The sequence below is a fragment of the Thamnophis elegans genome, chromosome 6 (genome assembly GCF_009769535.1).
Source record: "Thamnophis elegans isolate rThaEle1 chromosome 6, rThaEle1.pri, whole genome shotgun sequence".
Lineage (NCBI taxonomy): Eukaryota > Metazoa > Chordata > Lepidosauria > Squamata > Colubridae > Thamnophis > Thamnophis elegans.
The window spans coordinates 31872393-31886111 of NC_045546.1; the positions used below are offsets into that span (position 1 = coordinate 31872393).

General features: G+C 36.1%; 1 protein-coding gene across 1 annotated transcript in view; it reads right to left on the reverse strand.

Annotated features, from left to right (window-relative positions):
* The window catches only part of CMSS1 (cms1 ribosomal small subunit homolog), a 150948-nt gene that overhangs the window by 19641 nt on the left and 117588 nt on the right, over positions 1 to 13719 (reverse strand). The window lies entirely within an intron of this gene.

Sequence of the window (13719 nt, forward strand, 5' to 3'; positions counted from 1 at the left end):
AAGTAAAAAGAAAATATCTATATAGATAGACAATATGTAATTTTTTAAATAAGAGACAAATGTATGGACACCCTCTTCTGGTATGTGCACTTTAATAATCTCAGGGAAAAAATCACGTCCTTCATTATGTTGCTATATAACTAACTAAATAAATAAATAAGTGTTGAGAGTATTTCTCTTGGAAAGTCAATATTAGCCCAGACAGATATTGTTATTGAACAAATTATCAAATACCGCAGTGTTAATTTCCTTTTTGTGTTATTGAATTTATTGATCATAATTTAATCTTATTTTATTTACATGATTTTATTTTTCTATTGTTTTTAATTATATGTATTCCATTTTTCCTGATATGTTAATATAAAGCAGTTACAAATATTTCAAGAAATATCAAAAACTATCAACTATGTGACATGTGCTATTTTATCTCAAACTTCTTTTCCCCTCTCCAACTCAACTAATGATATATAAATAATCCTTCTAATTATGATGATACTTATCCTATAACAGCTTATTTCCACTCCTAGTCAAGAGCAAGGGAAACTAGTTATATGATGGGAAGATTATAAACAAAATCCAATTTAGGAAGCTAAATCCATTTCATACTAGAGTTTAGGTTTAGTCTGTATATATTTCTCTCCAAAATTTCCTATTTAGGGAGACATTAACACATTCTGGTTTGCCTTGATGCTTTTCACTACCTTTGATTTCTAGTTCCCTTATCCCTATCCAGGTTTATGGAATGTGAGCAAGGTAACTATGCAGTGTGTATTAGGGATTGTTCATTGTTCAATTTGCTAATGGGTCATGAGTGAATTTCAGTTGAGTTATCTCTTTCAATTCTAGAAATCCAGGATAATAATATTCATCTGGAAAAGTTAAATTTGTGTAATTAAAAGTAAATGTGTGACTTCTCAATAGATTCTGCTAGCAGGAAGCTGGAAAAGATTCAATGTCTTATGTCTTTTTGAAGCCATGCCAAAATATAGCACTGATAGTATTGTAACCCACCTGGTGACAGTGAATTCATAATTTAATAATGCATTATGTAATGACCCACTTCTTTTGAATTGTACTTAACCATCCCACATTTATTTCACTATTATACCTTAACTTCTATTATTGTGAGAAAGAAAATTATTCTTCTATATTTTCTGTGACATAATTTATATGTAGCTACATTATCTGCCTCCTTGCAAAGTCCTGCCATTGAAGGCAAAGCAGACACGTTCAACAGAGAGTTTCCTAAATGGTAGGATTTATTTCTAAGGGGAATGCATATTTATGAATTATTCAGTTAAGTGATAATCAGGTGATTGTGATTCCTACAGGAATAATAATAATAATAATAATAATAATAATAATAATAATAATAATAATGGTTAATGCAGTGTTTTCAACAATTGAATCGGGATCCATCTTGGAAACGAACCAGTTAATGTACAGCGCAGCTGTAATAGTCACTAATGAACTAGGCATTAAAATCAAAGTACCTAGTCACACAACAGAAAAAGCATCAAAGCCAAAGTGGAAAATCCGATTAGAACAAAAAGTCAAAAAATTAAGGGCAGATGCTAGTAACTTAAAGAACATGCATGAGCAACGGCTTAAAAACAACAAAACCATAGATCGGCTAATCAGAAGATATAGATTGGATATAAGAAACATCAATGAAGCTGTAGAGATTGTAAAACAGCGGATAACAGCAACAGCTAGAAAAATTGAAAGATATGAGGCACGAATCATCCAATATAAACAAAATCAGCAATTTCGATCAAACCAACGGCGTTTTTATCAAAGTCTTAATGTGAATGGTGACACCAAAAGTGAAAAACCAGAAAAGCAGGCCACAGTTGAATTCTGGAAAGAATTGTGGGAAAATGCAAAGGACTACAATAAGGAAGCAAAGTGGATACATGACTTTGAGAAAAGCATTGGCAACAAACAAATGCAAGTATTAGAAATAACAACTGAGATGGTCAAAAATCGAGTTAAAAAGGTAAAGAATTGGACATCACCTGGAAAGGACCAATTACATGGTTTCTGGTTCAAATATCTGACCAGTTTACATGCAATATTGGCCAGGAAACTGAATGTAATTTTACAAAAGGGCCAAATTGATGAATGGTTGACAACTGGAAAAACATACTTGATTCAGAAAGATGCAACTAAAGGAACAACACCTGAAAACTACAGACCAATAACATGCTTGCCAACAACCTTCAAATTACTCACAGGCATTATTGCAGATAACATGATGGATTATTTGGAAACAAACAACATCTTGCCAATAGAGCAAAAAGGCAACAAAAGAAGGAGCAGGGGCACCAAAGATCAGCTCCTAATTGATAAAATGATATTAGGGCGGGCAAGGATAGTTGATGCGCAAAATATACATTGCAACGCTTATTGCAAAGCCTCTCAACTATCAAACGACAACCCGGCCTTCACGTGGTGCCCCCCGTTCCCACCAATTGGGCTCTGTCGACCCTTGGGACTGGCGTCCCCTTGGGTATATCCAGCCGAAACAGCTTCCATGGATCGCCGTAACAGTGGCGTCAAATTTCCATGGAAGTCGCCTATACCCACGATGGGTGAAGAGGCGTCAAGTACAAGTACAAAATGATATTAGAAAATTGTAAGAACAGAAAAACGAACTTGAATATGGTCTGGATTGATTACAAAAAGGCATTTGACTCACTGCCACATAGTTGGATCATAAAATGGTTACAAACAACTGGCATTAGCAAAAATATTACATCCTTTACTGAAAAGGCGATGAAACAATGGAGAACTGAGTTGGCAGTAGGGAATGAGATCTACGGAATGGTTAATATCAAGCGAGGAATTTTCCAGGGTGATTCACTTTCACCTCTTCTCTTCATCATCGCAATGATCCCACTATCAGTAATCTTAAAAAAAATGAAATTAGGCTACCAAACAGCCAAAGAAGCTGAAAAATTTTTGCATTTACTATATATGGATGATTTGAAACTCTATGGAAAGTCAGAAATAGAAATCCAATCATTGACAAACACAGTCCGAGTATTCAGCACCGATATTTCAATGCAGTTTGGCATGGAAAAATGCACCACTGTATCCATAAAAAGGGGCAAAATCACTGCATGTGAGGGAATTGAAATGCCCAATGGCCAATTAATTAAATGCAAAGAAAATGAAGCCTACAAATACTTAGGCATTCTGCAGTTGGATAACATCAAGCATGGAGAAGTAAAAACTGTTGTCAGGCGAGAGTACACCAAGAGAGTTAAGAAAATTTTGAAATCTAAATTGAATGGTGGAAATACAATCAAGGCCATAAATACCTGGGCAATACCAGTTATAAGATACACAGCTGGTATAGTTAACTGGATACAAGCTGATTTGGACATTTTGGACCGAAAAACCAGGAAACTAATGACAATGCACTACAGTTTACATCCACGTGGTGATACTGATAGACTATATCTGCCCCGAAAATCAGGTGGCAGAGGATTATTACAAGTGAAGCAAACAGTTGAAGAAGAAAAACATGCACTGGCTGATTATTTAAAAGAAAGTCAAGAACATCTATTAATTGAAGTAAAGAACAAAAATCTACTGAAGGCCCAACAGACGAAACAAGAATACAGAAAAGATGTGATAAAATCAAGAATGGAGAGTTGGCAGAACAAAGCACTGCATGGCCAATTTCTGGAAAAAATAAAAGATAAAGTGGACAGTGAACAAACTTGGTTATGGTTAACAACAGGTACATTAAAGAAAGAAACAGAGTCACTAATCCTGGCTGCGCAAGAACAAGCTATCCGCACAAATGCCATTAAGGCCAAAATCGAAAAATCCTCTGATGATGCCAAATGCAGACTTTGTAAAGAAGCTGATGAAACTATTGATCACATACTCAGCTGCTGTAAAAAAATCGCACAGACTGATTATAAATTGCGGCACAATTCAGTAGCGCAAATGATCCATTGGAATTTGTGCAAAAATTTTAATATTAAAACAGCAACAAACTGATGGGAACATCAGCCTGAAAAAGTCACCGAAAATCAGATGGTCAAGATCTTGTGGGATTTCCGTATACAAACGGACAAAATACTGGCGCATAATACACCAGACATCACACTGGTTGAGAAAAACAAGGTTACAATCATAGATATTGCAATACCAGGTGATAGCAGGGTCGCCGAGAAGGAACATGAAAAAATCGCAAAATACCAGGACTTAAAAATCGAAATTCAACGACTATGGCACAAACCAGCAGTGGTAATTCCAGTGGTAATTGGCACACTGGGTGCTATTCCAAAAACACTGGAATTACATTTAAAACAGTTAAAAATTGACAAAATCACCATCAGTCAAATGCAAAAAGCCGCACTGCTTGGATCTGCACGCATATTACGAAAATACGTTACGACGTCCTAGGGCCCTGGGTGGGGCCCGACTAGTAATCAATGCCAAATCCGGCGAAACAACTGGCCGCTGTGATACAATTCTGTTGTTGCGAATAATAATAATAATAATAAAGACAGGTGAATACAGGTTGAAGCCCATCTGCCCCACGGAAAATCACTGGGTGATTTTCATGCTTTCACTCCAGCCTACAATAGTTATGATACATAGAAAAATGAATGTCTGAGTGTTTGATGGAGATTGGGCAGAAGTGATGGAGCATCCTGGAAGAAGTAATATAGGTAGTCCTTGTTTAGTAATCACAATTTGGACTGGCAATTCCATTGTTTAGTGAAGTATTTGCTAAGTGAAACAGTGACTATGCTTATTATTTCACTTTTCGTTTGTTTTCTAAACCTTCAAAGGTCATAAATGTTAGGACAGGTAGAAAAGTTACTTTTCCATTGCTGTTGTAACCACAAATGGTTGCTAAATTAGGTAGTCGCTAGAGGACTTTCTGTAGCCCAGGGCTGGCAAACTCCTGGCCTGCGGGCCGGATGCATCATGCGGTGGCCATGGTCATGCCCATTTTAGCGAAGGTGGGAAAAGTCCCGCTAGATAATGTGATGCCGCCATGACGACGTCAGTTTGACATCCCTGCTGTAGCTGGTTTGGGCTAGAATCATTTTTTTTTAAAGCAATCAACACCATTTTAAATATATTTCCTTCATTTTGCTGTACTAATATCAGACCTAATAATACCTTAAAGCATAACCAAGGTCGAGCTATCACCTTACCTTAGCTGCAATAACAGACAAAGGGACAGAAAGAAGGAACAGTGGGTAAGTAAAGATAAATGCCTTGATTTCTAGCTCAGGTTTTCTATCTTTTCTTGATTTGGTCTGTGCAATTATATATTTGATCATTTTGATGAATAAATCTATAAAGAATGCAAACTTTGGAGATGCCATTCAAATATGACTGAAATTATTGATTGAAAGCACTTATGTCAAAATAGTTTGAAGTATTATGGCATTAGTATGTAACAACTATTGTTGCTTTGCAATAATTTAAAACTATGCCTGGTGAAACATTTTGAAACTTCTTGCAAATTTCAAAAATAGCCCAAATATTTATATGTTATTTTATTACTCCTATTAAGTCAGCTTGCAATACTCAAATCTGCTATAAAGTTGCATTGTGACATAAAGTACTCTACACAAAAATCATTTGCCAATTTTTTTTTACTTCTGGTTCACGTTTTATCAAAGGGACACTTAAATTCTCCACTCAGAAATGTTCGTTCCGACCCTCAGAATGCTTAAGGAATTACTTAGGGAACTATAAACATGAACTATGTATGATGTCAGAACAAGGCATGCACATTTAAGGGCCAGCACTGATGTTTGCCTATAGTTGTGCATTGTCAAAGCTATAATATTGATGTCAACTAACTTGTAATAAGCACATAGCATCATGCCCTTACTCTCTATTCCTTAGTATCATCCATAGTTAACTTATTCTGCTGTTACATGCATATTCCACTGCAATGTTATGTTATTTAACTTTATTTTGCCACTAAAGGTAAAGAAGTCTAAAGGCAGCATTTAAACATTTTTACAAAAAATTGTGTCAGTCATGTTCATGTCAGTTCTCCACAATATCTGCTAGTTAATCTTCAACCAGAATGAGTTTTGAATTGCCCTTTGGCACTTACAAATACATAATTATGAAAAAATGGTTTCACCATTATGGTTTGGGTGGAAATTCACAAAACTAGAAAGTGAAAAGCAACAAAACATAGACATAAGCTCCTAAGGAAAGTATCCCTGCAATATGCTAGTTTTAAGTACATTGTGTCTTTGGCACTTAGTGGCAGAACCAGTTCTGTCCATACTGTATGAGAAATGAATATATGAATAAATAAAAATCCTTTATAGTTACTACTCAGTTGAAATAAAGCAAAACGATTTTCAGGTTATGTCCTTAAGAATGAAATTACTCTTCTATAAAACTTTTATTGATTTATTCATGGAAGATAAAAGATGTAAATTGAGAGAAATTACTTCTTGCAAACGCTTGTTTGCTTAATTTTGTTCCCCAATCACACAGTACTAACAACAATATGTTACAACTGGCTTTGCACTAAATATTTCTGTAAAAAATAAGTGTTTGTGGTCCCAAGGCTTTATATATATATTTATATTTATATTTATATTTTTTATATATATATATATATATATATATATATATATATATATATATATATATATATATATATATATATATATATATATAATTTTTTATTTTTGAATAACCACAAACAGACAAAACACATAACACCACAAAAATATCTTCCATTACAAATTGGAAAAAGTGTGTCAATTGGTTACAAAAAGCTTTCGTGCATCCCTTCCACAGTCATCATCTACAATTCATATCAAGTTATATATTTTAAATCAAATATATTTATATATATACTATCATCATACCTCAATCTTCATATGACTATAATTGTTTTTACATCCCTTTATATAAAAAAATTCCAAAATTTAAAGCAAAACCACATGATGGCATTCCATTATCTATTTTCAATTTCATCCAGCAACATTACATCTTTATAACACTTTCTAAATAAAAATTAATTATGTTTAATAAAGTTTCTGGACCTCCTTTCTTAATCATTGTTTACAATTTATATCCAAAGTGGTCCCAAGGCTTAAAGAGAATACAATGTAGAAAGCTAAAATTACAAAGAATTGAATTATGACAGGAGGGCATGGTGTTCAGCTTCCCCACTCTGAGTCTGTTTCTGTAGAGGTTTACAAACTCCAACCATTCACATTTATTTTTTTCCCCAAACTGACATTCCAGCCAAGACCTTAGTTCAAATTTCAGAATAGCTGAATTGATGCATTTAACACCTGCTATTTGGTTTAAGTCTTCCCGGGACTTTAATGAAGCTGCTGTTGTTAGTAATAATTATTATACCTACCTAAGTAACTAACAACAAAGTGTTTCCCATCTGGAAAAGCTGAAAGCTGTAGTAGAAGGAAGCAACTTCCTAAATGGCCTTTGATTCAAAAAATATGTATTTCTCAAATTCTCCAGCATATTTTATATAGCATTAACAAAAAAAGTGAGAACAATATTTTAACAAAGTGACAAAGGTCTTATTATGAAAATGGAATCTCATTTTTGAGGGGATAAATTCTTATTTTTTTTTAGATTGTGAAGATATTAGTCCCTTCACAGACCTGAATTAACTCAGTGTACACCATGATCATTTAGTCTCTATCAATTAAAAAAGTTCTTCTCTTGGCATTACAAGTTTCTGTTTGTAGCTTCTTTCTTTTCATAGCAGATACAGCGCGGGAAATGTTATTTTAAAATATACGAAATCTATTGCTATTTGAACTTAATGGGGGATATCATACACTTTCTTCAAGACAGATTAAAATATAAACCATTTCAAATAGAGAAACAACCTACAATCATATCCCTTAATATGGAAAATGTTGTGTCTGCTAGGGGGAGTTTTCTAGTAGCTCCAAGGCATAATACAAGATTGAAGTAATGTGTATATATTTCTAATTCTCAAACAGCCATCCTGCAAAAAGAAAAGTAATGTAGGCAAGCCCTCTTGCGAATTTATAAACCGCTTATGCATACTTTGTGTTTTGGAAAGATTTGTTTTACAAAGATGGGTAGGAATAGGAATAGGAATAAGTTTATTTATAGGCCGCCCTTTTCCCTGAGGGGACTCAGGGCGGCTAACAACTTATAGGGAGGGGATACAAACAGTAACATATAACATAACACATAATTAAAAAATAAACAACATTCATTCAGCATTCGGGTGGGGGCGAATCAAATCTTTACCCCCAGGCCTGGCGGGATAGCCAACTCTTGAGGACTGCGCGGAAGGTCTGAAAGGGTGGTGAGGGTACAAATCTCCACGGGGAGATCGTTCCAGAGGGTCGGAGCTGCTACTGAAAAGGCTCTCCTCCGCGTAGTGGCCAGCCGGCACTGGCTGGCAGATGGCACTCGGAGGAGGCCTAATCTATGAGATCTAATCGGTCTCGAGGAGGTAATTGGCAGGAGGCGGTCTCTCAAGTTCCACTACCATGAAGGGCTTTATAGGTGGTAAGAAGCACCTTGAAGCGCACACGGAGATCAACAGGTAGCCAGCGCAGCTCGCGGAGGATAGGTGTTATGTGGGTGAACCGAGGTGCACCCACAATCACTCGCACGGCCGCATTCTGGACTAGCTGAAGTCGCCGGATGCTCTTCAAGGGCAGCCCCATGTAGAGCATGTTGCAGTATTCCAGCTTAGAGGTCACGAGGGCGCGAGTGACTGTTGTGAGGGCCTCCCGATTCAGGTAGGGTCGCAACTGGCGCACCAGGCGAACCTGTGTACAATTTCTAACATTAAAGCAATTACTAGTAATTCATCCCCTGTAGACTTTTGATATGGTTTAAATGATCAAGGAGAAAGTTATCTGAGGAAGTGACTGGGACTATTTCTCAGGAAGACTCTCTGTCCAGCAGCCGGCCCACCATAGACAGCACTCCTAGAGCGGCCGATGCTGGAAAACTCGCCCCCGAGTTTTGGAGTTTGGAAATTATGCTCGGAGTGTGGTGGCGGCGGGCAGCGACGGCCAGTGGCAGTGCCCTGGGAGAGCTGTGCAAGGGCTTGGTGAGGCTGGGGGTGGAACAGGTGCTCGCGCAACCCCCCTCTCCAGCTGGGCAGAGCTCCATGCACTGACCTAGAGGTATCCCGAATGTGCCAAGCCACGGGGCTGGGGGGCGGGCAGAGCGCCACATGGCTTGGCGCCTTAGTGATACCCCTAAGTCAGTGAATGGCACGCTGTCTGGCTGGAGAGGGGATTTGCCGGGCGGCTGCTCGTGAGCTTGGTCACCTCATGGCTGCTTCGCCCCTGAGGCAGTGCCCGGCTCTTCAGGAGTCCGCAAGGGAGCAGCCGCCCGGCAGCCCCAAAACAATAAGCCCTCCCTGATAATAAGCCCAAGGCTATATTTCGTGGTGCAAAAGAAAATAAGACCCTGTCATATTTTCAGGGAAACATGGTATGAATAAAATGGGGACAATAGGACAGGGATGGTAAGCACGATGGTGCACTTATGCACGCCCCTTACAGACATCTTAGAAATGGGGTGAGATCAATAGTAGATAGTTTAAGGTTAAAGTTATGGGGATTTGAAGATGTAACAACAGAGTCAGGTAGTACATTCCAGGCATTGACCACTCTGTTGCTGAAGTATTTTCTGCAATCAAGTTTGGAGCGGTTTACATTGAGTTTGTATCTGTTGTGTGCTCTTATATTATTGCGGTTGAAGCTGAAGTAGTCATTGACTAGTAGGACGTTGTAGCAAATAGTTTTGTGTACTACACTTAAGTTGTAGGTGGCATATTTCTAGGTTGTCCAAGTCCAAAATTTCAAGCCTGGTCTGTTGCGAGCAGAGGAGTGTAGTACTCTTCTCATCAAATACCTCTGGACTCACTCAAATGTATTAATGTACAATATACAGCGCAGATTCCAGACAGATGAGCTATATTCGAGAATTGGTCTAGCAAAGGTTTTGTATGACCTAGTTAGCAATACAATATTACAGGAGGAGAAGCTTCATAAGATTAGGTTAACAATGCTTAATGCCTTTTTGGCGATGCTGTTACAATGAGTTCTAGCACTTAAATCATTTGATAAGAGTACTCCCAAGGTCCTTGACAGAATGAGGGTCGTCTATGAGATTATATCTGCCTAGCTTATATTTGGTGTTTCTAACTTTCTAACATTATTTTTCAACTTCCCTCCTGTTACTTTTAGATTATGACTATGTTCTTGATTTTTACTTAACACTGAAAATGCTGCCTTTTAGAACCTTATTTATATCCTTAATATATGTAAAGGTTTCAATCATGTCCCCGCTTTCCCTTCTGTCCTCCAGGCTGTACACATTCGGTTGCTCCAATCTCTCCTGATATGTTTTGTCCCTCAGACCTTGCACCTGTCTCTGGACTTGTTCAATCTTATCAATATCATTTCTTTAAGTGAGGTGTCCAGAACTGAAAACTGTATTCCAAAAGGAAATCTTGCTAAAATGCTATGTAGCGAGATTTGGACCTCCTTTTTCCTGGTGATGCTGCCAGTAATGCAGCTCAGATTTTAATACATATCTAAATATACTTATTTTGGGTCTTATTTATTGAATGAATGAATAAATAGATATCTAGTCAACATACAATTTTATAAAGAGTCAAGAAAAATTCAGTCCTTAAAAATAGCTGATTACATTTACAGAGATGAAAACGTCCAGTAGGTCTGCAACCTTATTGAAACCTAGGTACGAACATCAGTTTTCACTTAGAATATATACAGCTGTCAATAGTAAAAGTGGCCAAGAAGCCAATATTGTATAGCAGAACTTCTCATCCAGCTTAGTTGATAAATTGCACTAGCAAGTATAGCAGTGGTGGGTTGCAGGCGGTACGCCCCGTACCGGAGCCTGCCTGGAGCACCGGATACCGTACAGGTTGGAATGGGATCCGTAACCCACCACTGAAGTATAGACTCAGATCAATTAATCCCTAATGACATTTAGAGGTTGACATCTTCCAAGAAGCTGATTAATATCTTACTCTTAGCATTGCATGTGATATTTTATTGCATGTTGGCCCATGCTAAACTTAATATTTTAAAGCTAGCTAACAAAATAGCAAAATCTAAATATAGAATATAGGCATTGCACAGGGGAGGATTCCTCTCATAGTATATGTCAGCAATGAATTCCCCGTGTTCCTATTTTTTTCTTAGAACTGTCATATATATGGATATCAGCTGTGGAACTGGAAGCCATGTTGAAAATATGTGTAACCTGAACTCTTACTATAGATACTAGACTAGTTTTAGAACTTGAATCCTGTTAATCACATTGTAAAATTCAGTATATTTATGGATCTATTCCAACCAAAATCCCACACCTGCACTGTTGGCTCCCATTTTTCTCTCTATTCTCTATAATTTTAATAATGCAGTGGCATCCATCTGTCATTGTAGAACTATAAAACAGACTGCACTGAGAAACATGTAATTTTAAATTAGTTTTAAAAAACAAAAATCTAAAACTACTTAATTTAAAGAGCAGAGTATTGAAAATACAAATTCTTGGTTTGTTTTAATGTGAGAACCCAGCTATTTGTAAATAATGTTCATAATGTTTTATATAAACCTAACTTGGTCTGATTTTTTTATTCAATAAACCATATTTAATAAACCGTAGAGGGTAATTACTGAAACATGGAAATCTCTCAATGAGCATTATATTTCCTAAACATTAATGTGAATTTGTGTAGTGAATAAAAGGTTGAGTGGTTTTCCATTCAGAGCCTCAGAAGGGAGACCATCTGTATGCTTTCCAGTGAGCATAAATTATCCTGTATACAGCAGAAGAACTATGGTATGAAAATAGAAACTCCAATATATTATGATAATTGACCAAGTGTGTATTTTATTTTCCAGCGTAAAATCAATTTTAGCATAGGATAATTACCATAAGAACTGTTCTTCTCATAAGAGCCATAAAATCACAGTGTCACTTTCAAAAATTAATGCTAAAATTTGTTTTAAAATGTGTACTGGAATTCTATACCTGGATTGACTTTTGCACAAAAGTCTTACATTATTATTAATACAGAAGTATTAAGTTTTATTTATCAGGCAAATAGCCACATAAAACCTACTCTCTGTATTTATATGGAATATGACCCAAATTTAAAAAGCAAGAAATCATAAATGGAAATGTACAATAAGTCAATAATTTGAAAGAAATTTCTATCATCTGGAACTTCATTAAGATGAACAGAATTTTTGGAATTAATTTGTCATAATGAAATGACAAAGATGCTGCTTAAGGTCTCTGAATAATTATATTGATCATCTATTGAACTATGGAGACATTGCTCATGATAAAGATTATCTCATGACTTCTTGGTGCAATGATAATAGGAATAAAAAAAAGTTCCATAACACATTTATGCAATTTACAGGTACTACAGGGTATTAAATGAATACAGTAGATTGAAAGCCTTTGTGAGCATACCACAAACTGTACCAATAATTGCTTCAATGTTTTAGAGACTGTAAATAGATATAAAGTAAGATATGCTTTAAAAAAACATGATAAGTGAAATCTTGAATATTAAACCTACACTACTGCTAAGGAATTTAGCCAAAATATTTGAGAAGCAAAAACACAAAAACTTTTGAAGGACCTAATTTAAAATAACCTGCAAACTATTTGGGTTATCAATTATTATGAGGACAACCTTATTTCAAAAGCATCTGTCTATGGAAGGAAACACCATGGTTTATATTTATAACATTTATATTTCATTCTTTCTTTCCCTATAATTATGGAATATAAACTGTGATTGTCCTCTTCATCCTTATACAAAGGCCTATAAGTGAAAGTGACTAGCCCAACATGTCCTAGTAAGATTTATGATTTGGCTATGTGATCTCTACTCTACTCACAATACCATACCCTGGACAAATAAAAATCCTTTATATTGAAAATTCTTTATTTAAAAAAGCTTCAATCTGTATGTTATATATTTTGATTGGGAGCTTCCCAGAGTTTGTTATAAGATATGTGGTTATGTTATGAATCAGTCATTGTGCTGTACAGCAATTTTAACTAGCAGACATGATTCATTATTTCATATTCTACAGAATATGACAGCTTTTCAAATTGTTCTTGTATAACCAGTTCAAGAGAGGTCACTGATCTGGCAATAACATATAAGTTTGGAGCCAGTTCAGAGCAGGAAACAAGAGACCTGCTGTCTCCTTGCTACAGTTAAGACATCTTCAAACACTAGGACAGAAAAACTGTATTGTTATTTATAAAAAACATAACTGTTCTATAGCATTTCTTAACGTATCCATAGTTGCTGCAGTAGTGAGATGGGTGGCATAACAATTTCCTAAACAAATAAAATATCAATGTTCCATTCAGATCAATTGGCGATTGTAAGTTATATATCTCAGAATAATCGTTAGAGCCTACATGCCAAATCTACAATGTTTGTTTCTCTAAATGCGTTGGAGATACAGTCGAATTGAACTGAATTCTGTCTCTTTTGTACTTTTCTAAAGAGGAATATACATCTATCCATGTTCAAATGAAATATTTAGTAAGAATGTTCCAATATATTTCTATGCTGGGAGTCCTTGACTTACAATCTTACTTGGGCCTGGAATTACAGTCATTCCCAACTTTATGACATTACTTACAATGGTTGTTAAG